Here is a 24,624-nt window from a genome sequence, read left to right as displayed (position 1 = left end):
AATGTAGTTAAACTGCAGCCTGAGCTTTTTTTAATGTAGCTTCCAATTCCAAGGCTGAATTTCAGGTGTAATTTTTTTTTTTTTCTGTCACTGGGATGAAAAAGCAAAAAAGTGTATAAGCACAGATTGTTCTTTCCCCACTCTTTTAAAGCATCTTTAAGATTCTGGTAATCTCCTGAACTCTATATTGGCAATTCATGGCGCGGCAACTCCTTGTGAAATGCGCTCGTTCATTTTCACTGATTGAATTTACTGATTGTTAATGTGTGCAAAAGGGATACGTACTTTTGAAGTAATCTTCTGCTAAAGGATTTATAGGAAACTCTATTGAAATGTCGTAGCGTTTTCTCTGTTGTTATGACGGCATTATTGAGTAAATAGTTTAATTTTAAAGCCTTTGTTAAAAACAATCCATAATGACCACCACATAAATCGTTTACTTTTTAAAACATTTCTATATTTAGTTCCCTCCACAGAGACCGGAGTTGAAAATAGCCTGATACCTAGGACATGAATTCTGTTAAATATTAAAGAGATCTCATCAATGATTTTATTAGTCTCAGCACTCAGTGAAGGCCATGCTGACATCTGAAGCCTAATGATTTTTTTTATATATTTAAAGCCTTGTACTGCACCTTTAAATACTGAACAATATTGAAAAATATAGAAGTACTTTTTTGTATATTAGCTTTAGGCAGAACTGTTGTATGATTTCCACCCCTTTCATGACATTGTAATGATGTTACCACATACAACTTTATCTTGCATGAAAAGGTGAAGTCATGAGTGATTTCTCCAATTTAAAAGCACTCAACCCTCACAGTGCTAGAAATGAATATTTTGCATATATTCATGCAACAATGATTCAATTTAAGATTTCTATTTTCAAACATTGCTTGAAACCTTCAGTATGTTGGTAGTAAAATTGCCAAAATGTGTAATAAGATTTATTATAGATGAGTAGCATTTTGTTTAGTATTTCACGTTAACGCGCTTTTAGGGTTACCCTGGTTTAGCAGAAAAATTCATCTTTCTCTTCTAATCAGAGCTAACACTTTATTGTATGATTAAGACGCACTTACTGTGCCACCGTGCATCACCGCAGAAGCAGAGCACTCTGGCTGGTAGAGCTGCACCTGAGCCATGCGTGGTGCATGACTCCTGCCTCTGACCCCGCTGCTGGTAGCTTCTCCTTGCTGCCCTGTTGTCCCTTGGGTTCTTCGTTCTGCTCCTGAAGGGCCATCCTTAGCTTCTGGAGTGGGCTGGGGTTTTGCCTGGGGCTGGCTCTGCCCTTGAACCACCGCCATGTTTTTTGCCTTGGTGGCAATCCCTGCCTTGGGAGCTGCTGGTCTGGCAACCAACACGTGGGACAAGGCAGTAGCTGACTTTGCTGTGAGACAGATTTGGATGGCTTCTTGCTGCTGTGGGACAGCTCATGCTGATCCTGGGTTTGCCCTCCTACTGCAGCTGCAGCAGCTCCTTGGGCTGCGTTGGTCAGCTGGGCGCAAGGGAGAGCACAGACCCATCCAAAGCTGTGTATCATTCAGTGCTGCCTCTGGGCTTCAATGGCCAGTGCTAGCAAATGGGATTCCCAGCTCCGTGTGGCAGCCACACACTTATGTTGGTGTGAAGAACCCAGGGGTGAATATGCTCAGCTAAATGCAGCAGTGCCATTATTTTCCTCTATTTATTAGAGGAAAACATGTGTCTGTGTGGATTTCTGTTTCCATACTGTTCACCAAGCCCAGCCGTGTCACTCAGCAAATTTTGGGGTGGGGTATTAACAGCTGTACCATGGGAGGGCCTTAAAGGCTATTGAAGGTATTGATTTAGAGACCCTGCACACAGGGGGTGTTGGGGTGCTGGGACTTTGTGAACCCCATGTAAGTCAATGATAGATAAAATGGCTGAGCAGCTGCTTAATCTAAAGCACTCTGCATTTTGTTCCTGCTCCCTCACTGCTTTTCTCATGGCCAGGGCAAGTCACATCCCCTGTCTGAAGCCTGAACTTGCATTGTATATGGAGCTGCATATGTGAGTGTGATACTTTCTTGGCTTGGGTGATTAAGGAGTGGTATGATCAGGCCTGAAGAATTCCTGCCACTTTGATCCACTGTCCAAAGTCCAAATGCCGGTCCTTTTTTGCCTGCATTAATGCCGTCTTGTCCCTGCATCCAGCAGGCTTGTGCATGGGGAGAATGCTGTTAGAGAGAAGGCAAGAGGGGCATGCGGTGCTGGGCTGCTGCACTGTGTGGTGGAGATGTTTACATCTCTGCAAGTTGTAACTCAGCATGGCAGAGCTGGCATCCCCCTCTTCATGTTCATGTTCAGTTCGCAAACAGAAAGAGATGATACACTATTAGGGAAGCTTTCTCTTTGAGTGGGGAGCGGGAGATGGCAGTGAGAGTGGCTTTCATAGATGAAAATAATTGTACACTTTTTGTATTATTATTTTTGGCAAAGAGATAGCGTTTCAGCTTTCCAGCGTATTACATCATTACATTGTATAATGCATCATAATGATAGAGTGAATGGGACCGAAGAAACGCCAGCTTCTGTTGCAAGTTTAAAGACAGACACATTTTCAGCTGGGAAAGCTGCTGTTCAGCTAAGTGTTTTCCTAGATGAAACAAAGCTGCAATCCCACTTGGCATTCACATTAATTGTGGACTTGCCAACAGGCTAGTTTCGCTGGTGTATAAATTAGTGGAGAATTATTCAACTCATCTCAATAACTAAGAGAGTATCCTCGTAAAGCTTGCTGAGCTATAAGACACTCCCCCTCCCCCTTATTTTACAGGGTATTTTGCACCCTATACTTAGAAAAATCACAGAATTTGCACACTGTTCCCTCCCCCCCCCCCCCCCCCCCCCAAAAAAAAAAAAGAAGAGAAAAAAAAAGGAAAGCCATACAAAGACAGACATCTGATATACTGATACCACAGCAGAGCAATATGGTGACTATCTGCACAAAACAGTGAGTTTATATTGGCCAGAATCTGTCCAAATTAAGAGGGAATTTTCTGACTTGTTTGAATTTTGAGTTTGGGTGGTGATGTTTTCTTTTTGTTTTTTGAATTCAGCTGTAAGTGCAAAGTGTGAGTGGCTGTGAAACATTCCCTGCTGCCAGCAGCCTGGGCAGTGCAAACTTCCCCGCACTGTCCTGCCAACAGGCCCTCCTAGCCTAAAGGGGATCACCTTTGTGGTGACAGCATAATTTGATCTCTGTGCCATCTAATCCTTGTTTTCTGTGTCTACGCTGCCAGCAAGGGTGCCAATTAGTGCCAATTGTGATGGTGGCTTTTGTGATGCAGACACCTGCCCACTAGGAATTGGACTGGTACCACCAACACACATATGCCACTAAACAGCTGTCAGATGGTAATGACTTCTTGGAGCTGAAGAAAAAGGGCAGAATTTCATTCTGAGGCAATTTTCTGACAAAACTTTACCATTTTACAACTATATTTTTTCCTCTTCTTTTCTTCTGGTATCTGATTTCCAGACTTATACTGATTAAAAAAACGTGAATTTTAAGTATATCTCTTCATGCCAAAAGACATGTGGCCCGTATGGGCAAACAGTGTTGAAAAATGGTATTAAAGGTATTATTATTGTGAATCAGATTTTAAACTTTTTAGCTGAAGTTCATTCCTTATCTGTGTTATTTATCCTAGCGACTGACAAAGTGCTGTTTTCTTTCACTACTCTTCTGAGATGTGGCCCCTGCTTTCTTGTCTAAATTAAAAGAATGAGTTAAATGTAAACACCAAACAATCTCAGCAGTTCTTTTCGCTTTCTCTGATGACAGATGACGTGCTTTGCTGCAGTGTGCTCGTGCCATCACAGATACAACAGTTCAGGATCCCTTCCATGATTTCATTAAATTTCTGATTGCTGGTCAAAGCAACAATCCCTTCTGCGATGCTGAGATGGGAAGAAGGCAAGCCTGCTTTCAGTAATTCCACGTGCTTGTGTAAATAGATTTACTTGGACACATGCCCCTTAACTATACCTTTTTTGTAGTCTTGGTGCCAGTGTAGGGGTTTGGAACTGCATGATCTATATGGTCCCTTGTAAGTCGAGCCTTTCCATCATTCTATACTACTGTGACGCAGGGAGCTCACAGCAGCTCAGAGGACCTCTTTGGGCAAGGTGGTCATTGCATGGCATCGTGGCTAGCGTGGCGGCTCCAGCATCAAGGTACGGAGCTCTGCTCAGTGCTGGGAAGCTTGGGGAGCACAGGGAGCGTCTCACAGGAGGCACTTGATGCTGGATGTGAAGGGGCTCTCATGCTGCAGGGAGATTCCTGTATCTTCTCCAAGCCACGTGAATCACTGCTGAGAGCTCCAGCTGCCCCGCAGAGCAGCCAGAGGCCAGCCACTGCAATTAGTGGGATCTCTCAGTGCTCAGCCAACACGTACTGCTGGTTCAGCCTTTGCTCTGGCAGGTGCTGCACCTTTATTAGTGCAATTGCTTATTGGCATCTACCAGTAAATAGGGCTCCCACCAGATGTAAAAGGAAGTGATCCTGTGTAAACACAGCCAGGGGTGTTGTGCAACAATAAGAAACAGCCCAGTGCTTTAAGGGAGACCAGCTGCCACTGCTACTGATCTTTAGTAAACACAGTTGTATTTGGAGAAAGACACCGCTGTCGTATAAGTATACGTATGTATAAAAGTTTGTAGGATTTTGAAGTGCCACTACAGCAAGTACCTCAGAGTCCAGCTGTAACTGGCTATGAGAGTCTGCAGGTCGACTTGCAGCAGTTTCTAGACTTGTTTGTGGAAAACTCTCCCTTTCTGCCTGCAGAGCTGTGGTGCACATGGAATATTTGCATCCTGTGGCCAGAGCCTGTCCTAAATTGAGTTGTGACAAGAATGGCAGCCAGCTCCCATGGGGAGGTGGCAACAAATGTACAGAGGTGATCAGTGTCTTTTTTTGGCTGCTGTCTTCTGACCATATTTGTTTCCCACATTCTTCAAACGTAAGGGTTTTTCAGAACATGTTCCCTGTACCGTGGTTTGTGCATTGCTCCAGAGCTTCTCAGTGAGGACAACAGCGGGCCCCGGGGTTTTGACAGCTCAGGCCCTGCTCTGGCACTTCAGCTGAGGGTCATGTTTGCAAAGCCCTCAAGTTCCAGGGGTTCCTTTCATGACTTTAATGGCCAGATTTTAAAAGAACTCATCAGTTTTGTTTAACACCCAAGTCACGTTGTTCTTGCATATGAAAATAGTGTCTACTGGATTGTACCACCATTTTTTTTTGGCAGGTGAGTAATCCCATGGCTGAGCGAGCAGTGAGCACAAAGTCCAGCCCATTGTTCTAGGCTCTGCCCTCAAGTGCAACTCGCTGGACTCGCTCAGGAATTCACTGAACTCAACAGATCCTGTTACCTGGACTGAGGAAGGAATACAGTCTGCTACTAGCAGGTATTTTTTGTAGTGTTTTACATGATGCAAACGTGTTCTAAACAGTGCATAACATCTGTATCTCCTGATGAACATGTAACGCGGTTTTTAATCTACACTAATCTTCAAAACATATGTAATATTAAAGGAAAATGTGGTAATTCTTTAAACGCCCTATCATTGTGAATTCATAGCATATTCATTGTAATAGCATTGATCAAAATGAATTCATTTGGTATTCATATAGATGTCACATGTACTTCCATAGGTGTTTCATTGTAAATTAGCATTTCTCAGAGGACACTTAAAATAAAGTGTTACTGAAAGTTCTCATTACACATATTGCTGAGATTAGTACATTAAGGATCATGTACTTACATAGTACTAATGCATTTCTGCCACTTAAAATGCTGCATTACCCATTTCTGATATCCAGCAAATATCTGAAGCAATTTTGAGAATTACTGACATCCTGAAGGAAGTGGTACTTTTGTGATTAAATTGGTCTTGTGTATTTCACATCGATTTAAGAGAAAAGCCTGCGTCCAATATATTTAAATGATTTTTTGATTTAAATGACTTTAGCATTAGATGAAGTGAAAAAAATGAAATGAAAAAAGAAAAAAGTGAAAGCCACAACTAGTTAGGAAAACAAACCCAAATGTTATACATGCTTTTGGGTCTCCAAACCTGTCTCACAAAGACAGACAAGCTGGCTCTTTGGTGTACTGCACTACATGCTTCCTGATGTGCTTGCCTTCAGGTGCTTACTTTCTGTGAGAAAGACAAAGTTTTGTGGTCTCAGCCAGATGCATTTCCAATGTCTTGAATCATCCGTTACAGCTTATTTCTGAAAAGATTAAGTGTAAGGAAGAGTACAGAGAACTCTATAAATACCTAACAAAAGGCGTGTTAACATAACTAATAAAAAGAGAACATTGTTTGAGTAATGAGATGCTCTAAACCTGTTGGCAACACTGTAGATGTCCTCTCTTCTGAAAGGAATCAATGTCATTATTTTAAGGTGTTTTTTTTTTTTTTTTTTTGGTATTTGTGAACAAGTGTTGAGGTTTAACTGAGATCAACCCCAGCTGAGTCTGAGAAGAATATAAGGGAATGGCAACAGTTTGGTATTTGGATGCGGGAGATGCCCAGGAACCTTCATGTAGCCTTATCACTGTCTTGACCTCTCCAGTGCCACTCTCCCTACCTCGCAGCCAGTTCCTGGCTTTTGCCAATCTTGAGCTGTGCAGTGTGCTGAGCCGTGATTCACCCAAGGATGTCAGACCTGCAGGGACATGGCCACTCAGGGGCAGCTCCCAGGCAGCTCACTCTTATCTGGCTATTTCTGAAGTATTTGCTGGCTTGTAGTGTTTGCTGCATTGGTTTGGGAGCGCACGGTATGGCACACCGCAGTGTAGAGTATGCAATCCAGAAATCCATTTCAGGTTAGGGCCATAATTAGCTAATATAAGATAATAAATAGCTTCTGGAATCACACAGAAAATATGGTAGTGGTATAAAGCCTGTTTTTGTAACCCCGCCCCTCCCCTTTTCTGCCTCCTCTTCCTCCTCTTTAGCATAACAAGGGCCCTAATAGGCTTCATGTATAAGTGCCTATTTTTATTAAAGACAAGTGTAATCTTTTGTAGTCCAAATGTCCCTATCATAAATGCTAACCGAGGAAAATATTAGGACTCATTTATTTATGAACCCGTTAATAATGAGGTGCAGTTATGAAAAAAGCTTTCTCAGCACAAAGCCTACTGAACAAACAATGCACGCTGGGGAAAAAGAGCTAGTTAGCCTTCCTGACTTAGATAAAGCTATGGAGAAATGACAAGTGCCAGTAATTAGCAAAGCCTCTTCAACAAGATAACCCTATACATCTTTGTCTATTTCAATCACCAAAGACTCCGATTCAGTGTAAAATTAAAGCTGGGATGCCATCAATTTCTGTTAACCTCTTTATATTGTTCTGTGTTCATGCATATGTGATAGATAGTTTTTGTCATTTTATTAAATGGTGACATCTCAGTATGCATGTGACTAAGACTGTTTTCTCCTTAGCAAAGTATTTTTAATCATCTCTCCATTGCCTTTATTAACTCAGTGCTGAGTCCTAATTGCTTTACCCCGCCGTATCGGCAGCTGTTGCGCGGGTGCAAACATTGGTGCTGGTGCCTTTCACAAGCCGTGTCTGTGGTTCCGAAGGTTGTGCTCTTTGTTGTGTTTGTGTGGGCTCATACAGCAGCTCTGCGTACATCTGCCAACTGCCTGCAGAGTGTCCTCCTTTGTTTTTACTGGAATGAGGCAAGATGTGGTGGTTGCAGAGATCAGGGATCACACGCAGATTCGGGTTGTTGGGAGCATGGCCTTCCCTCTCCACATGTGCCCCTCTCCCAGATGGGCAGTTGGCGTTCAGTGCAGTGGTACAACTGCTATTCACCTGCTCAGGGCACGAGCCAAAGCCCTGAGTTCAGCTGAGGAATGCCCATTGACTTCATGGCTTTTTGTCAATCCGGACTGCTTGCTTCCACCTTACGTGGCAACCCTTGCTTTTGTACTTGAAGGCCTACAGCACCTGTGAGCATGTGCTCCCTGCATTTCTTTCAGCTAAGCCAGAAAACATGCTCATCTGAAGCTCTGTAGGAAAAAAAAGTCACAAATCACCCGTTTCCTTGATGTCAGGGCTGGTTCACAGGGAGTACTCGTGGCCTGAGAAGTTGTGTGTGGCTTTGGGTATCATAAGAAAAGTTCCCTGGCTCTGTTCTCTTGCTCTATAACATCTTGTTACTGGTTTCAAGTCCTCTGGGCTCTGAGTTCTGAGGTTATTAATCTTCATCTGTGCTCTTTTTAAACTTTACTACTAGCACTTATTTGCCTTAGATATGCTTTTGTTCATTCTTCCCAACAGCAATAACCTCTCATATTGGCCAAATTAGGAAATAATTGCAAATAATAGATAATATTTTTCCAGCAGTACAATAAAAGATTATATATGTGCTTTGTGAGAGGGATGGCACGGAATGTAAATACCAAAATAAGGACAAATAGGCAGAGAAGTACAGTGTGCTGGTTGGCTGTTGGTCTGCACTTCTGCTTGGCCGAGATGCCCCTATGACAGAGCTGCAGAGGCATCACTCAGAGCTTTGCAGGAGCCATGCTGCATGTCGGGTTGTGCCAGCGCCTGTAGGACTGCAGCTCTTCATGACAGCCTGAATGGGGTCTTGTCATCTTCTATGGTGGAAGCAGAGGTGTATGAATCAAGTTGCAAGTTCTTTGCCTTTTTTAAACAGAAATGTCTGATCACCTTGCATTTGTTTATGGGCCGTTGTAACCCTGTTCAGTCAGTGGGAAGGAACTTTGCACATTCTACGAACTTCACCCCACCTTTCCTGCGTATAACATAGAAACTCAGTTTTGGATTTTTATCCACTGCTGTGAAACTCCTGGTGGTTGAGGAACCAACACTGTCTGTCTGACCTGGATCACAAGTAACGAGTTGCCAGTGGCTGGCAATCCTGCACAGACATTTGCAAGCCAAAAAAAACCGTCCAATTCAGTTTCATGTTACTACTACTACTTTTCAGTAATGAATGTCTCTGTCGTACTTTGAGATATGTGGGTGCGATAAGACAAGTCCTGCTCTCAGGTGTCTGGTTGCTCTGATACACAGGCATTTTCAGGATCAAAGCTTCTGTGACTTTTATTCACAACAAATAATTCAATCAGCTCTTGGGAAGAAAATATGGAGAACATTCATTTAGTGCTGCCATCTCGGTTGGGATGCAAGGAAATCTGTTGACTGTAGGAGAGAGCAAAGCTCTCTCAGTGCTCTCATCACACTAACGCTTACCTCCCTTCCTTCCAGTCAGAGTTCTCTGTGTGCTGCTTCCCATTGTTTTTTATTGTTCACATGAATCAGGAAATAATATTTTTCCTCTCTAATTTAGGAGGAATTGTCATTGCCCACCTCCTGCTGAGGGAAAAAAGTGCCAGAGCCCATCTCCTGTGAGCTCCTTCTCACTTCAAATGCAGTCTGCAATGGCTCCTTTGGAAATGTAACAGGCTATTATAGAAATATGTATTTACACAGTATTTTAAGATGCACATTATCCACCTGATAGACCATAACAGCTCGCCATTACAGCCTATTGAATAAAACCTCTTTGCACCATTTTTTTTTTTTTTCAAAGCAGATACTTCTTATATGATAAATCATGACTCTATTGTGTAAGAGTGCACTTTGGTGGTGTAGGATCATTGGTGGACATAATTTATCTTTATCCTGCTGTGACAGGGACTTCTTGCTCTGACCTTGCCCTGTAGAACAAATTATTCTGACCAGAGAGATGCAAATAAAAAATGACAAAAATGCTTCTTGAACAGAAAAGGAAAAGTTATAATGTTCCTTTAATGGAGCATTTTTGACTGTGGAATAGCTCACATTGCTGGATGCAGATGAGTGAGTAACATGGCTCAGGTGAAAATAACTTTCAGCTACTTAGGGAGTGCTCCCAGGCTGTCCTAGGGCCTGCCAGTCCAGGGACTCTCCTGTCCCCTGCAGAGTCATTTTCCTTCTCCTTTAGCTGGTGCCAATATTAAAAGGGACCGTTCAATTCTGTAAACATCCCTGTTCACCATTTCTGCCCAAACTTTCTCTACGTGTTCTATTCACTCTGGCTAATTCAGGCTTCCACAGGTTCTCTCAGCTGGTAATTCACATTAGAGACTGCGCTGCCCTAGGTGCCATCCCTCTTTTTATTCAAGAATGCTCATTTTGAATAGATAATAATAAAAAATTAACAAGTCTCCTTTATTGCGCTTGGAGGTAGGCATAAGGTATCCTTCTGTCATCTCCTGTGAGCCCTGACTTAATAAGAAACAAAAGACAACGGAGAAGGCCACAAGACCCTGGCTTCAAAATGAAGCTTGCAGCGAAAGACAAGGTGTCCCTATTATCAAACAATATAAATAAGCTGCAAATAGGCAAGATTCCCAACCTGTTATAAGATGAAATAGAGCCTGGCCCCTGTTGTGAAACACTTTTACATTGCAAGATGTTCATGAATGCATGGAAAATATGGTGACTTCAAGCTTTTTCCTTCCCTATTTCAGGATGTCAAAGCTGATTTTTTTTGAAGAAACTGTAATACTTAAGGTTGACTCCTGAGAAGAGACTTGCATTTCTGGAACACAAAAAGTCTTCTAGCCAGCTAAACAGCATTGCCTCCTTCCTTCCCACCATTCAAATTGTGTATACACAACAGAAATATCAAACAGGCATGCCAATTGTGATCTGAAACAGCTTATTAATTTAAATCACCTCCAAAAATGGGCAGCATTTTAAAGGGAAATGAATAGCTGCCAAAAAAGACTTTCAGAGGCAGTGCCTAACACTAAACCTAGCAGAAGTTCTGTATTTCCACTCTTCACAAACCAAGCAGTTGGGAGTCAGTTCTTTGAACCAGGCATGGGACAACGTGCTGTGCATCCACACTGGAAAGCATATGGCTTGGGAAGAAACAGGAGCACCATCCAAAAACATGCTGGTCTGTAACCAATAGCTCTGTCGATAATCTAAGACCACTCCTCGCGTCGAGGAGCCCTGTCCAGTCCTAGATATGGCTGTCTCTGCAAAGGGCACCCCACCAGGATGGCTACTCTGTGCCTCCCAAGCCCAAAGGGGATGATTTGGTGAGAATGCTTCACTTCATGTGCACAAGGATGGCTGCAGCCATGCAACCAGTGGGGCTCTTGCAGCGTGAGCACTGACCCTCCCATTAGTGCCAGGCCTCCCATTCTGTCACAGCCTGGGTGTCTCTGTTCTTCCCCTATGTAGTCTTCTCGTTCACGCTCAGCCCTTGTGCCAGGGCTGTAGTTTCCACTCAAGCATCTCCTCCTTCACTCCTCACTCTCAACTTTTTGAGAGGAAAGACTTAAGCTGTCTGATGTTGTGGTTTACTGTGTTTCCTAGGTGTGTTTGGGAAAACCATCCACACTTTTAGAATAGTACATTTGGTTTAATTTTCATTATTTTTAGATGGTAAATTTTAGATCAGTACAGTATGTCTTAAACTACTGTATTAGAATGCTGCTTGACTCACTTCCAAATTGAAGACCTTTTAAAAAAATTGAAGCAGTCCAATAATTTTAAATCACTCTGCACTGTGCATTGCAATTTAAAATTATTGGAGTGCTTCAAATTTTTATAAGCCCTTGAATTTGGAAGTGATCAAGGTTCTGGGCATACTCAGTGTAGAGCAATTTAAAATTATAAGAGCTGTCAAATTTTTATATAAGCACTTCAGTTAGAGAAGGGATTTGGGTTCTGGGCATGTGCAAAGGGGAACAATTTAAATTATTATAGTGCTTCAATTTTTTCTAAGCACCTGATTTTGGAAGGGTTTGGGTTTGTGCAGCCTAAAATGACAACTTCCCTTTGAGAGTTTCTTCTTAAAAAGAATTTCAATCTTGCAAACTAAAGTATTCTTTAAAATGTGAATTCACTGATACTTTAAAAACTGATTTGCACAGAGCTTGGCGCCCAGGACATCTATTTTTTTTTTTTTTTTTTTTCACTCATTTTATCGTTTCACTCTCTAGGAGACAAATTGATGTTATAGAAATAGCTGTCACTTTTGAATTTCACATTTTTCCAACTGTTGCACTCATGGTGCAAAAAGAGCCAAAAATATAAAGAAAAATTCAATGGAGAGGAAATGTGGTTTTTTCCAAAGGTGGGTGTTGGGGTACTTAGTGAATGTGTAGGAGGTGCCCTGCACCCAGAGCTCCAGGCGGTGTGCGTGGGTTACAATGGGGCACCTCATCCAACACCAGTTGGGCATTCTTTTCCCCTGGAGCACTTCTTTCACTTCCCACCATGGAGGTGATAGATGAAAAATCAAGTTTTTGAATAAAAGTCAGCGATCAAATTGGATCGTGACAAAGATATGGCCCATGCCTTTCTGTCTGCTTGGGTGCGTTGTGCACATGGACTTAGCTGAAGGATGTGGGCACAGAGCAGGCAGGGCCCGCTGCTCCGTAAGGGATGTCAGGGTTGCCAGTTTGCCACGGGCTGGGCACGTATTGGGTCAGAGCTGAATGCGAAACACACAGAGACCTGGGCCCGTTCCTCAGGATCCTGGTTCTGACACAGAGCAGCTCATGGGCTCCCAGTCACCACTGACACACAGAAGTGCTGAGGTCACCTTCCCCAAAGTTCCCACCTTGCCCACTTGTGTCAGACGCCATGAAACCAAGTGCTGCTTTAGGCTGTGCTCGTGCCAATGCTGACAGCTTTTCCTCCTTTGTTACACCGTGCAAACCAAATAGGTGAGGCAAGCTGTCTGGGAGATGAGAGATGGTGAGGATTGGGTGCTGGGGGACCGGCGTCGTGGTGACATCGACTCTGCAGTCCTTTCTCTCTCTCTGGCTTCCCCTTTCCCTCCCTCTCTCTCCTCAATGGTCTGTGCCTCCCGTAATTTACATAATACTCTTCTGACACCTTTACTTTAGTCATCAATCACGGTACCTTCTCTCAGTCTATCTTTTGTCTGAGCATGTCTCTTCTTTATCAGGCCATGCACAAAAGATTAATTTCACAGTTTTTCTCCCTTCTTTCTTTCCTTGCAAGATACAAAGCTCATGAAATGACAGAAGCAAGATAATGAAAACAACAATGCAAGCAATTTTTTTTTTGTTCTTGCTGGTTGGATCTTGAGATACTTTTTTTAACCTCATTGTGTGCCATCTGTCTTAGAAAAGGTCTGCTCTGTATTTTTTAATACAATTCAGATACTGTTCTGAAGGCTACCTAGAAAAAAAATACATATTTTAAACAGGACATAGGTGCTAATTAAAAATAATAATAATAAAAAAATTGCCGAACAATTAAAGCAAGGGGTCCATTTCTAACGGTGGCATGGGCTACTGCACAGTGCCCATGCCCCAATTAATATTAATGATCTCTTGTGCTTAGCAAATTTATGGCATTTGATTGACTCATGCAACTACACTTCAAGCTGTCGTGTAAAGTGAAATATATGGGCATCGTGGCCTAATTTGCATATGCATATGTTCTTAATATTAATTAGTCTAATGGATCTCAGGACCTGGAGGTAATTTGAGTATTGGGAGGAGAGAAGCAAACAAACTAAACAAAGCACACTGACACTGCCCTGGTAGGGTTTGGTCCCGCCATTAAATAACTCTCTCAAGCACAGTCATTGGTGTGTTTCTCCTCCTTCTCCATGCCTCTCACAGGACTGTCTGAATTAAAGTCTTACCCCTACAGTTTGTTGTTTTGGCTCAAACCCTGACGTTCTAAAATCTGAAATTTTTAACATAGCACATAGATTGTACAGTTACATGCAACTGAGTTCGAGTGAGGGTGTAGGTCTGGGCCACAAGGTACAGCTCTGAGAGAGGACTGTTCCCACACATCCGTGCGATTCCCACGGATGTCTGTAGTAGCACTGAGGGTTTGTTGTGGGAGTCTGGCTCTCCCCCAGCCAGGTGTGATTCTTGCAGTGCTTGGTGGCAATGGCACAGGTTTCCAGAGGCCTTTGGCTCCTGGGTGTGGGTCTCCCACACTGCTTCAGCCCATTGCCAGCTTGCAAAACCTCAGTGAGTCTGCCTCAGTGGCTGATTGCCTCAGTGAGGCGCTGGCGCTGGCACTGCTGGCTCCAGAAAAGATCAGGTCTGCGTATGTTGTTCTACAGAAAGAAATGGCTTTCTGGCAGGAAAGCATCACTTATCCACTGAAAATATATAACAAAACCTGGAAAGCCTCTAGTCACTCATTTTAGCTGCTGAAATGCCTTTAGGCCAACGTTCCTGTTGTGAAAGGGGTTATGGACATGTCATATGGGGGTCATCAGTGAAAAATATACCCAACTTTTGTTATTCTTAAGACTAAATCAAAGACCTCTTCTTGCAATCCACTGAGGGACGATTTACTGGAGAGGAGAATGTGGTATCAATTATTTCTGTGGGCATCCTTTTTGTTATAAGAAGGAAAGAGGATTGCTTGAGAGTCAATAGCATGACTCCATCTCAGATTACTAAATAATGAAATGCTAAACTTGGCCTAGAGTGAGAACTATTGCCGTCTCAAAGGGGCCAGAGGCTTCAATTAAATCAGAGGACAGTGTTCAATGAATGAGAAAAGGATGCTTAAGGTACGATGACATATTACTGGATTTTACATTTAATTGAGGTGCTTTGTTCTTTTAATAAAAGCAGGAGAGCACTGGATCTCCATTATGGTCATCTGGTGGCATTGTTCACTGTGGACAGTTTATTATAATTTACTGGCTATGTTTAATCCCTCTATTTTTCATATAAATGAATTCTGTCTGCTTTATTTTATGAATTTTCTTTGCTTTAAAAAAAAGAAAAAAAAAAAGAAAGGAAGCATCTAATAGTTATTTACACACAAAAGAGATTTTCCCCTGCAATGCTCAACAGCAAATGAAGAAAGCAGCCCAGCGTGGTGCGAACGCAACGGGCATCGTAGCGCCGTGTGTGACCCTACATCACCAGCACAGGGTACAGGTGGGGGTGACAAGTGCCTGCCACAAAACAGGGAGCAGCGGGCCCAGCTTGCTGCCCCCAGAATGCTCTGTGGGGCTCAGTGCTGCTTGGCTTTCCCCTCCTCGGGCCATGGGGTGGGATCAGCTGTTCTGCTGAGGGCCCCAGGCAGCAGAGGTTTAGCTGGGAAATCGCAGGAGCATGGGTACACAATCACGTGTGCACATGTATGCATGTGTAGGTGCACTTACAGTTTTATGTATGTATGTGAACATGGCCACATGAATCTATTTGCAATGTAAATGTGTATTTTTTTTTAAATGGTGGTCAGGCAAATGCCTCCTTTTCTATTTCTTGCCCCAACGTATCATTGCTGTGATTGGTCACATCAATCATATCTCTTTATATACGTGTGTGTATATATAAATAGATAGATATAAATAAATATATGTGTGGTGAAATCATTGATGAGTTAACTGACATAAACTGATGCGTCACAGGAACACCACAGTCACTGTCAGCTTAGGAAAGCACAAGTTGAGAGACCAGATTACTTCAGATTCTTGTGCATATCTTTAGAGGGCAAATGGCCCTAGAATGTGCTGCAGGTCTGAGCCTCATCAGGCACCCAGTGGCTCAGCTCTGGGAGTGTGCCTTGCAGTCACCACCTATCAGCACATGGCAATCGCTCTACTTGCACCAGGGGAGCACTCGAGGGGATGGAGCTGGGGAGCGTGGCCATGGGGTGCTACCCCTCCCATGCATGCCCTGTGTATGTCAGAGTCACTTCTGCCCAGCGCTGAATGTGATGCTGCTGTATGCATACCTGTACATTACCAGATTATGAATACGGCACTGCCCGACAGCGAGACCTTCCTCTTGACAAAGTGCTATGCCTGCTCCCAGCTCTCCCCAGCCCGTTTTTGTTAATTTTGCACTGAGGGATCAACAAGCCTGGGATGCGTGCATGCATCCATCTCACTCCCTCTCAAAGGAAATTAGCGCCTTCATGTCACTGCAGGTGATGTGAGCAGGGGAGGAAGTACACAAACTGATTTATCTGGGGCTGTCAGCCCTTCTGAGGATGTTGACTACTAAAGGTGTCAGCTCCTCCTCAGTAGTTGGATGACTCCGAAGAAGAACCCGTTCCTCATTAAAAGAGCACCGAGCTGTGCTTGAAAGTGACTTTCCCTCTTGTTTGCCTCTCACAAACATCACAATAACAGATTCACTATTTAAAGTGCCATGATCTTCATGCCAGGCCCAGGCAGCTTTGTGAAATACACTTCTGCAGCACTTGGTAGCATCGGTACCATCCCTGCAAAATTCATCTGAGATATAAACTAGAGCTTATCATCACAGATCACAGTTACAGCAAATCAGGATGCTGCATAAGGTTTCATCCTTTATTCAGAGTATGTATCATAATAAATGTCGTCCTAGCAACACAGTTTGGTGAGAGTAAAACACAACATCCCGTGACACCTTGTCATCATGGATGCGATAGATGGTGTCTGGAAGGGCGCCACACATCCTGGGGACAGATTGGAGCCCCCTGCACACATTTGGAGAGCACTGTCCCCTGCACTGCCATGGGCAGGACATGGGGAGCATGGGTGCATTGGATACACTTGTGCACCAAACCCGCAGTGCTGGGACCAGGTGCACCATGGCTCCAACTGGGAGGCTGAAGAGAGAAGGGGAAGGAGCATGGGAAGATTGAGAAATAGTGGTGGAAAGTTATTACCTAAGTACAAGACTATATCTTCCTTCTTTTTAATAACTGCTTAGTGAAAAAGCATTACCAGTGTATTGGAAATGGAAAGAAAAGAAGGTATTAATTTAAAAATATATGTCTTCGGTATAGGATTTCACTGAAAGAGATGTTTCCTGAGTGGAGCCCAGTAGGATTCATATAACATTTTTCCAGCCCTTGGGGAATGTCATCTCCTTTTGATATCTCCATTTCCAGGAAGTGCTCCCCAGCAGGTACAGCACCACTGCACAGGGTTGTTTCAGACCCTGATGCACACTTGCTCTGTGGATGTGGCAGCCTATTTGCTCTGGCCCTAGAAGTGGCCTCTGTGATGTCATGTGCTCTCCCTTACCCCTGGGTACAGCAGCTCTTTCTTGTGTACTGCATGCCCAGGAGTGCCCCCAGGGTGCCCAGCCAGTGGTGTGGCTGCTGAAGATATAGTCTTTGCCATCCCTTGGCTACGCAAGCTATGAGTTTTCCTGATAGAGAGACTGCAAGGGAGCAGTGAGGCTCCAGCTGGCACTGGGGTACCTCTCCTCTGATAGGTGCCAGAAGAGGTCATGGATCACAAAATCCCCTGCATGGAGCAAAGATTTTCCAGGAGAAAGCACTTCTACCAAAATATCCAAAATTGTTTTGAACAAAAATTCCACTTAGTTTTTTCTTTGAGGTGGAAACATCTTAATCAGTGGGCTACCAGAAATGAAGAAACACCTTGCAAAGGCATGTGGAAGGTTGCATCCAATTTCTTAATGAGTCTGGAGCCACTTTCTGAGTGAACCTGACCTGGTAAGTAGTTCAGCAGTTCGAAGGTAACAGAGCCAGTAAGGCTTGAATGCTAGAGGACATAGGAGTAAATGTTCCCTTGCAAAATTTTGTTTTGTCCTGGGATTCATGGTGAAAACTGGCCATTAGCTGACCTCTTCTGAGAAGAAACATTTCTGCAATCTCCCCATTACAAGTGTGGTTTCCAATGTGGTCTTCAGTAGAAATAGTGACACCTCCAGACAGCTACCACTATTCCCAGAGGGAAAGATGGTTGCAACCTCATGGATGTAACTGTGAGTTGGGTTAGGACCTGCTTCTCCCTGCTTGATTTTAACAGCTGTGCAACTACAATAATCTCAACAAGATGGATTGTTAGTACAAGCAACAAGTCCTCAACTGATCCTTTTATCTTCAAAAGCACATTTTCCACTTTTTGGAAATACAAGCCTTTCTTTAGGAGAGGAGATAACATAGATACCCTATGGGTTCAGCCTTTACACAAAGCAAAGCGTCACATCAAGTGGAGGCCTGAAATGGTGAAGACTGGACCCCAGCCCTAACAGAGCCTTTCCATACTGTAGAGAGGTTTACATACTGCCTGCAGTTGCCAAAAACTAAGGCCATCCATGAGTCATTCTCAAAGCTTAAATCTGGATCCACACACAAAATATGTAGAAGTCTGGATCCGGGTCTGGTTTAGGGCTCAGTGCTGCATAAGTGACTGTTGTGGAGCAGTCCCATAAGACAAAACGATAAATCCCATTCTGTAAAGTGCATGTTGGTTTTGGTGCTACAGATGAAAAGACAGTTGAGGTCCTTGGGGATGGGGATTTGGAGGAAAAACTGAAGAAAAAGACACTCTGATTATTAATCAGAATGTTGAATACTTTTCAGTTTGCTTCTCCAGGACTGATTCCTCTGCACCATAGCTAAAAAAAACTCATGTCTACAGCAGTGCCCCCCACCCAAACCACCAGTGGAGCAGTGCCTGGTTGATCCCATTGTTTGCACCCTGAATGCTGAGCCTCCAGTTAATAGTTAGCAGTACCAAAATGAAATTGCACCACTGATTCTCTGGTGCACTGGCAGAGGTGGTGGCTGTGACGGCCAGGGCCCTCTCATCTTGGCAGGAGCGGGAGTGCTTGGTGCCATCCTGCAGCCATGCCGTGGGATGCTGTGCCATTCTCATCCCCGCACTGCGCAGGGGAGCTGGTGCAGTCAGCGTAGGCTGAGCCTGGAGAGGGTGGACAGCAGGGGAAGGGAAGGCTTTTGCCATCTTCTAGGCAAAAAAATGAAAATGGACTCATTTTTGGAAGGGTGGTTTCCTGGAGATGTCTCTCAGGTTCATATTTATTGTTTATTGCCCGTAAAACGGTGTTTCTATGCTTCACAAAGCCATCATTTCAATGCAGTCTGCCTAGCCTGAAATGATAAATGAAAGCAATGAAGGGAGAGGAAGGGTGTAAGGGTGATTAAAACTCTGGGTCTGACTCAAGAAAGAAGATTTCAGCTCCATCTCTGCCACCAACTTTTGGGTGACTCTTGACTAATCATTTAGTCTCTTTGGGTTTATGTGAGATTGGGAAAATGACTATTTCTTTTCTAATGTCTTTTTTTTTTTTTGGCCCTGTCTTGTTAGGCTGTCGAAGCCTTCCCATTGGAGACCTTTTTTACTGTGGTAACAGAGTGTGACCAAAATGGGACGCTACCATAATTTAAATATTCACAGTATTTTAACAACATGTTTGTGAGTATACAGCAGGAAAATAGTACTTAGAAAGGATGAGAGCAGTGAGAGTGCCAATGGTGGCAAATACTGAGCCTCAGACAAATCCATTTCTGATTGGAGCGGGCTTATTTCCCTCACTGGTGATAGAAATTAATATGGGCTGTTATTTTACGGAGGCACTCATAGGCTGAAGGAGATCTGTGGCCTCTAGATGTAAAAGGTCAGAACAGATGATCTAATAGTCCTTGTTAGCCTTAAAATTGTGAGGGAAAACGAAGGCCTCTTTTTATTACTTTCCACCACCGTTAGATGGAAATGGAATGACGGATGGTTAAGCCCCAGACTCAGATGCTACCTGTCTCTGTCCCCGTCCCTTTGCTCATTCTTTGCCTGCAGGCTTCCAGCTGTGGGCCATGTGCCCTAGAGCATCTCTGAGCCACCTTTCTAAAAAGCAATGGAAAGACAACCGAGAAAGGCCTTTTTGCAGGAGGCTTTAATTCCCTGTTTCGCGCAAGCATGTCTCCATTGGAAGTGTAAGGGTTCGTAAATCAAAAAATGGCTGAAATCTTCAGCTCTGGTTTTGGTCACAGTTAAAGACAACTCTGATTAGACATGTTCACATGCCCACCTTGATTTCCCAAGCCTGTTCCCAAGCCTGTTCCTGCAGTTGAACACTGCTTGCAACTGTTGTCAAACCAACCTGTGCTCCTCTTGCAATTTTCTTTTTTTTTTCCTTTTTTTTTTTTTTTCTTACCTTACAATTAAATATCCCTGAGGTGACAAACAGAGAAGGACCTTAATGCACAACGCTGTGGTGCACTACACACAAGTGCACCATTGTTTTTGCTGCATGTGTGGTCTGGTTCAAGGGCTTGGCATGCATTTAGTGGAGGTTCTGCTCTGACCAGGAGCCCACCTCAGCTGCTATGATGAGTGTCTCCAGGTGGAGGAGGTCCTGGAGCAACCACAGCTCCCTGTGGAGGACATCCTCTCCTTGCAGTGGGGATGTTGTGTGGCACTGTGGCATGGAGCAGAGCATTCTCTGATTTTCCTCTATCATTTTGTAGCTTGCAGACCTACATTTTTTACAGCAGTGAGTGGAACAGGAGAAAAGTGGAGGGTTTGGCATGTTATTGCAGAAATAGTGAAACAGAAAGAAATGCTGATCATCACCTGAACCAAAAATGAAATTATAGACTTTTTTGGATTGAAAAAGAAAGGATAAACAAAACTGTAGAAGGCCAGTTTGACATTCAACATTGCTTTCAGAGTTTTATTTCAGTGCCGAACCCTTTTGGTTTTATGCCAACCAGTGATTAAAGGATCTCATAGAAGAGATTTCATAGGAAAAGCTTAAGACAGTTTGGCTTTGGAAGTTTCAAAACGTTTGTGTACTCTGAATTTCCCCTTGTCAGCTTGTCCATTCAGACAAACCAAAATTTAAGCTATTGGCAAATCAGAGCATTTTTCACCCAAAAGGCTTGTGAGCAAAGGCTTACCCAAGTGTAAAGAGAAGCTCACGTGAAAAATCCGATCTAAAACCACACATAAAAATTATCCTAATATTAATTCATCAAAGATGTGATGCTAGACAGATTTCCCATGGATTTTGTTTTGTGCATGCCAGACACTCCACAAAACAAAGCCCAACCAGAAATGTGAATCTGAGGACTGTGTAGCACTGTAGATTTTCCTTTTGTATAACAATTATGTAAACAGCCATGCTAACTGACATCGGATGTGACACTGTGAATATGTGAGTAGTGTTTGATTGCCACCATAATTTCTCATTTTGCTGCTTTTGGGCTGGTAGTCACGCGTGGTAGGACAGAGTACAAAGTGCAGGTGTACCAGCTCCAAGCTACCTGGCATTTATTGTGTTTCCCTACTGACAAAATATGTCTGGATTTTCTCACCTTTTCAAGCTCAGATCTTTCTTTCTTTATGTTTTATAACAGGAACAAATGAATTAATCTCTTTGCCAAAGGAGTGCGGGTGTGTGGTTGTTCCCACCTGAGGTTTGCTGAGCGCATGCATTCCTCACTGTGGTGGTGAGTCCCTGGCAGAGAGCAGCAGTGGGTCAGCTGGAGCTGTATCGTCCATCTGCCTTGAGGTCTTTCAGGCAGCCCTGGAAAGTAAAACAGGCTGATTGCTGATTGGCACCTCGTGTGGCTGCCAGACCCTAGATGCCAGGCAGATCTCTGCTCTGTGACACAACGTTGTTTGGGATAGTTTTATGGTTGACCGTGACTGTGCATGTTCTAGCTGATCTAAATAAGCCTTTGTTTCTTTCCCATCGCTGTAGTACTAGATTCAATCTTCGTCTCTGATACGAATATGCCTGAGCCCTGATTTTTGAGGAATTTATTTAAAAATTAATTCAAAATAAATATGCATTACAGCTGAAACATGCTGTACTCAGTAGGAAATGCCCCATATTGTCTACTTGGTTTATTTGGAGTAAAGGCACATTTTAATATACAAATTATATTTGTTTTTAAGCTACTGTATTCTATCTGGACTCTGCCTGCTTCCATTTTTTCAACCATTAATCTTGCTTTTGCCCCTAATCTTTTCTTTGCTACAATGAGCTTTCCGTGTGTGCATGTGTGGGGAGGGAAGGCCCTATTAGATTATAACATTTTATGAGTTGTCAATGATATAATGATATTAGCCACCTGGCTGAGAGGTAAAAACCTTCGTGGTGTCACATAAGAGGTTAGAGTGGGCTGGTAGGCATGTGTGAAATAAACAGCAACAAAAAAATCCTCCAAAATGTATATTAAAACGGGTGGATATAGCCCCTCCCTGCTTACTAGACCACTGAGGGCACTTTAAATATTTTATATATATCTATCTTTATCTATAGATAGAATAGATACAGATACACACAAATACATATGTACACATGCACAGACACACAAGTATTTCAAAATCAGAAAGGTCTCAAATTTAATTGGAATGGAAAATGCTAACTAATTGGCTTCTAAATTTGATTTGCTGTAGAAACCTCATATTTGTTTGAAACACAACACCGTGTCTTGGAACACAAGCCCAGTCCTTCAAAAATCATACATGAGAACTGTGGAAGAATCAATTAAAGTTGATTTGGCAGATCTGCTTTTGACAAATATAAAGAAATCTCTGATTAGGCTGAGAAGAAAAGAATCCCTCTTTCGTGCTCTCTCTATTCTCTCCCTCTTTAAAGGCAGTAGATGTCAGAAGGGGGTGGGTAGTGATATGCAAAACACGGCCTCCATAACCAAAGTAGCCTGCAAAATTAGGTGTCAGCATGCAAAGCTTATTGATGTATGAATGCGGAAAATGAAAGCCGGCAGTAGACAGACAGGGCTAAAGGTGAGACAGCCACAGTGAAAGCAGCTGTACATCTACGTCAAGGTGTTGCTATATGAGCCTGCTTTTTTCTGGAGGGCCACAGCCTAACAAGCTGTGCCTGGCCATAAAATGATGAAACAATACAATGTAGGCGCACACTGTGTGAATACCAAATAAATTGACTCGGACCCCTCCCACACCCCTTCAAAGTAGGCCTGTGTATTCATTAATAAATTCATATTCTGAGTTTTCAATAAAAGAAGAAAATGCAGTGTAAACTGGAGTTACTTACTGATACCCAGCTCATTGCTTTTTATTGTTGCTTGCAGCTACGAAGCCTTCGCTGTGCACTAGTAGAATTTATTACTGTCTGTCTTTGTGGCAAGTTGGCGAAGTGAGCCTTTTGAAGAAAATTGACCCACACTTCATGAATATGATGAAAAATGCCAATAACACTACAAAGACAAAGCTCTTGACATTACTGTGCAAAGAACTAAGAGACGGTAATGAAAGTATCGTAATTACAAATCACATCCCCCCTCCCCAGCTGAGGGGTGCGGATGATGAGGGTCTGCTCAGGAGTCCCTGTACCCACTGGATGTGGTGTGGGATGAAGAGCACCTTTCCCCCTTCCATCCTCTGCACTTTGAAGGATGAGAGGAGGGAGAAGAGAAAGGCAAGCAAAGTGCTCAACCCGGCAAGGCTTTCCCTCTTAGGAAGCTGCCCTTTCTCTCTGAGCTCGCATGTAGGGGCTGTGTGATCTCATTGCTAAGGCACAGCCTGAAGGGCTGTCTTACATTTGCCCTTCTGCCCCTCTCTTCATATATTTCCCATGGACACAAACCACTGTAAGGCTTTGTGCCTCAGTTTCTCTCTCTGTAAAATAGTTTTTTCCTTCCATTTAGCCTACTTTGACTGGGATTAACCCCAAGCCACCTCACTCTGCTTGCCTCTGTGCACCCCTCCTATCTTTTGGTGATGCAATAATAGTAATAATCGGGATTAAAATGACCATTTTGCATGCAGGAATGTCTGCCTCACGGGCTTTGTCCCAGTGAAGTTAAAGAGAAAGCAAGAAGCAATGTGACCGTGCAAAAATTCTCTGTTTATGTCTTCTCCAGGCAGGAAGTAACCCAATCAGTGAAAGGAACCCAATCAATGAAAGGAACCCAATCAGTGAAAGGAATTAGTGTAAGGAACAAATGGGACAGTTATTTTCCCAGCAACTAATGAAGTCCTAGAGCAAGGCAACTTAAAGACAAGAAGAGTGAAGGCTAGACAAACTGAGCCAGGAAAAAAAAAAAACAAGCAGCAAAGGGTTATTTAGACTGATGTTGAACATTGGCCACCTTCTGAACTTACTATTCATCAATCAAATTTTCCCTCACCGAGATAAACTCTAAGTGCCAAGCACTTTTTAAATGCATTCTACTCTTATATATATTGTGGAGACACCTGCTAAAAATCAAACAAAATGAAAGTATGCTATCTACTAAATTTGTATGTGACAGTCATAGGTACCTCTTGTCACACTGTAATCCTGGAGCTCAGCTCTGCTGCTCTTATCCTCCTCCTTCCCCTTGTGGGAAAATTATGGCAAACTGTGACTGAGTTCCCCCAGTGACATGTGGCCACTGATGAGATAATCATGAAGTCGGAGCAGTTCTGCAGGTCTGTACGAACTGCACCCAAATACAAGCTGGTTGGGATCTGTCTATACATTGGTGTGACTCCATTGGACTGGTGCCACCTGTGGATCCAGGCTGTCTTGGAAATGTGTTGGTTTCACAGCAACAGACATGCTGTTGCTTCTCATGCAAGGCCCTTCTGCTTTGGATACTGAATGTTGCACTGTGTACAAGTTGTCTGCTGTATTTGCCAGTGTCCGTGCATCACTCACTCAGAGGCACAAAAGGGTCTCTTGGGATTGCTGTTAGCTGTCTGTAGAGCATGACAGTGGAGTGAAGAGTAAGCCCTTATTTTCAAAACTAGCTGTTTTGTGTTCAACCTGTCACATGCAATTCCTCCTGTTTTTTCACACTGTCAGCGAGGCCATGGCAAGACCCCGAGGGCTCTATTTCTAGCC

At 43.3% G+C, this 24,624-nt stretch overlaps 1 long non-coding RNA gene across 1 annotated transcript in view; it reads left to right on the top strand.

The window, feature by feature from the left end:
* Window positions 1-4,058: 4,058 nt before the first annotated feature.
* The window catches only part of LOC121110301, a 99,638-nt gene continuing 79,072 nt past the window's right edge, over window positions 4,059-24,624 (top strand). The window contains exons 1-2 of the long non-coding RNA XR_005858643.2: window positions 4,059-4,203; window positions 5,274-5,433. This is a non-coding gene — a long non-coding RNA (uncharacterized LOC121110301). The remainder of the gene's footprint in view (window positions 4,204-5,273; window positions 5,434-24,624) is intronic.

This window comes from Gallus gallus, chromosome 3, assembly GCF_016699485.2.
Source record: "Gallus gallus isolate bGalGal1 chromosome 3, bGalGal1.mat.broiler.GRCg7b, whole genome shotgun sequence".
NCBI classification, from domain to species: Eukaryota; Metazoa; Chordata; class Aves; order Galliformes; family Phasianidae; genus Gallus; species Gallus gallus.
This window is presented reverse-complemented; position numbering and strand designations above follow the sequence as displayed.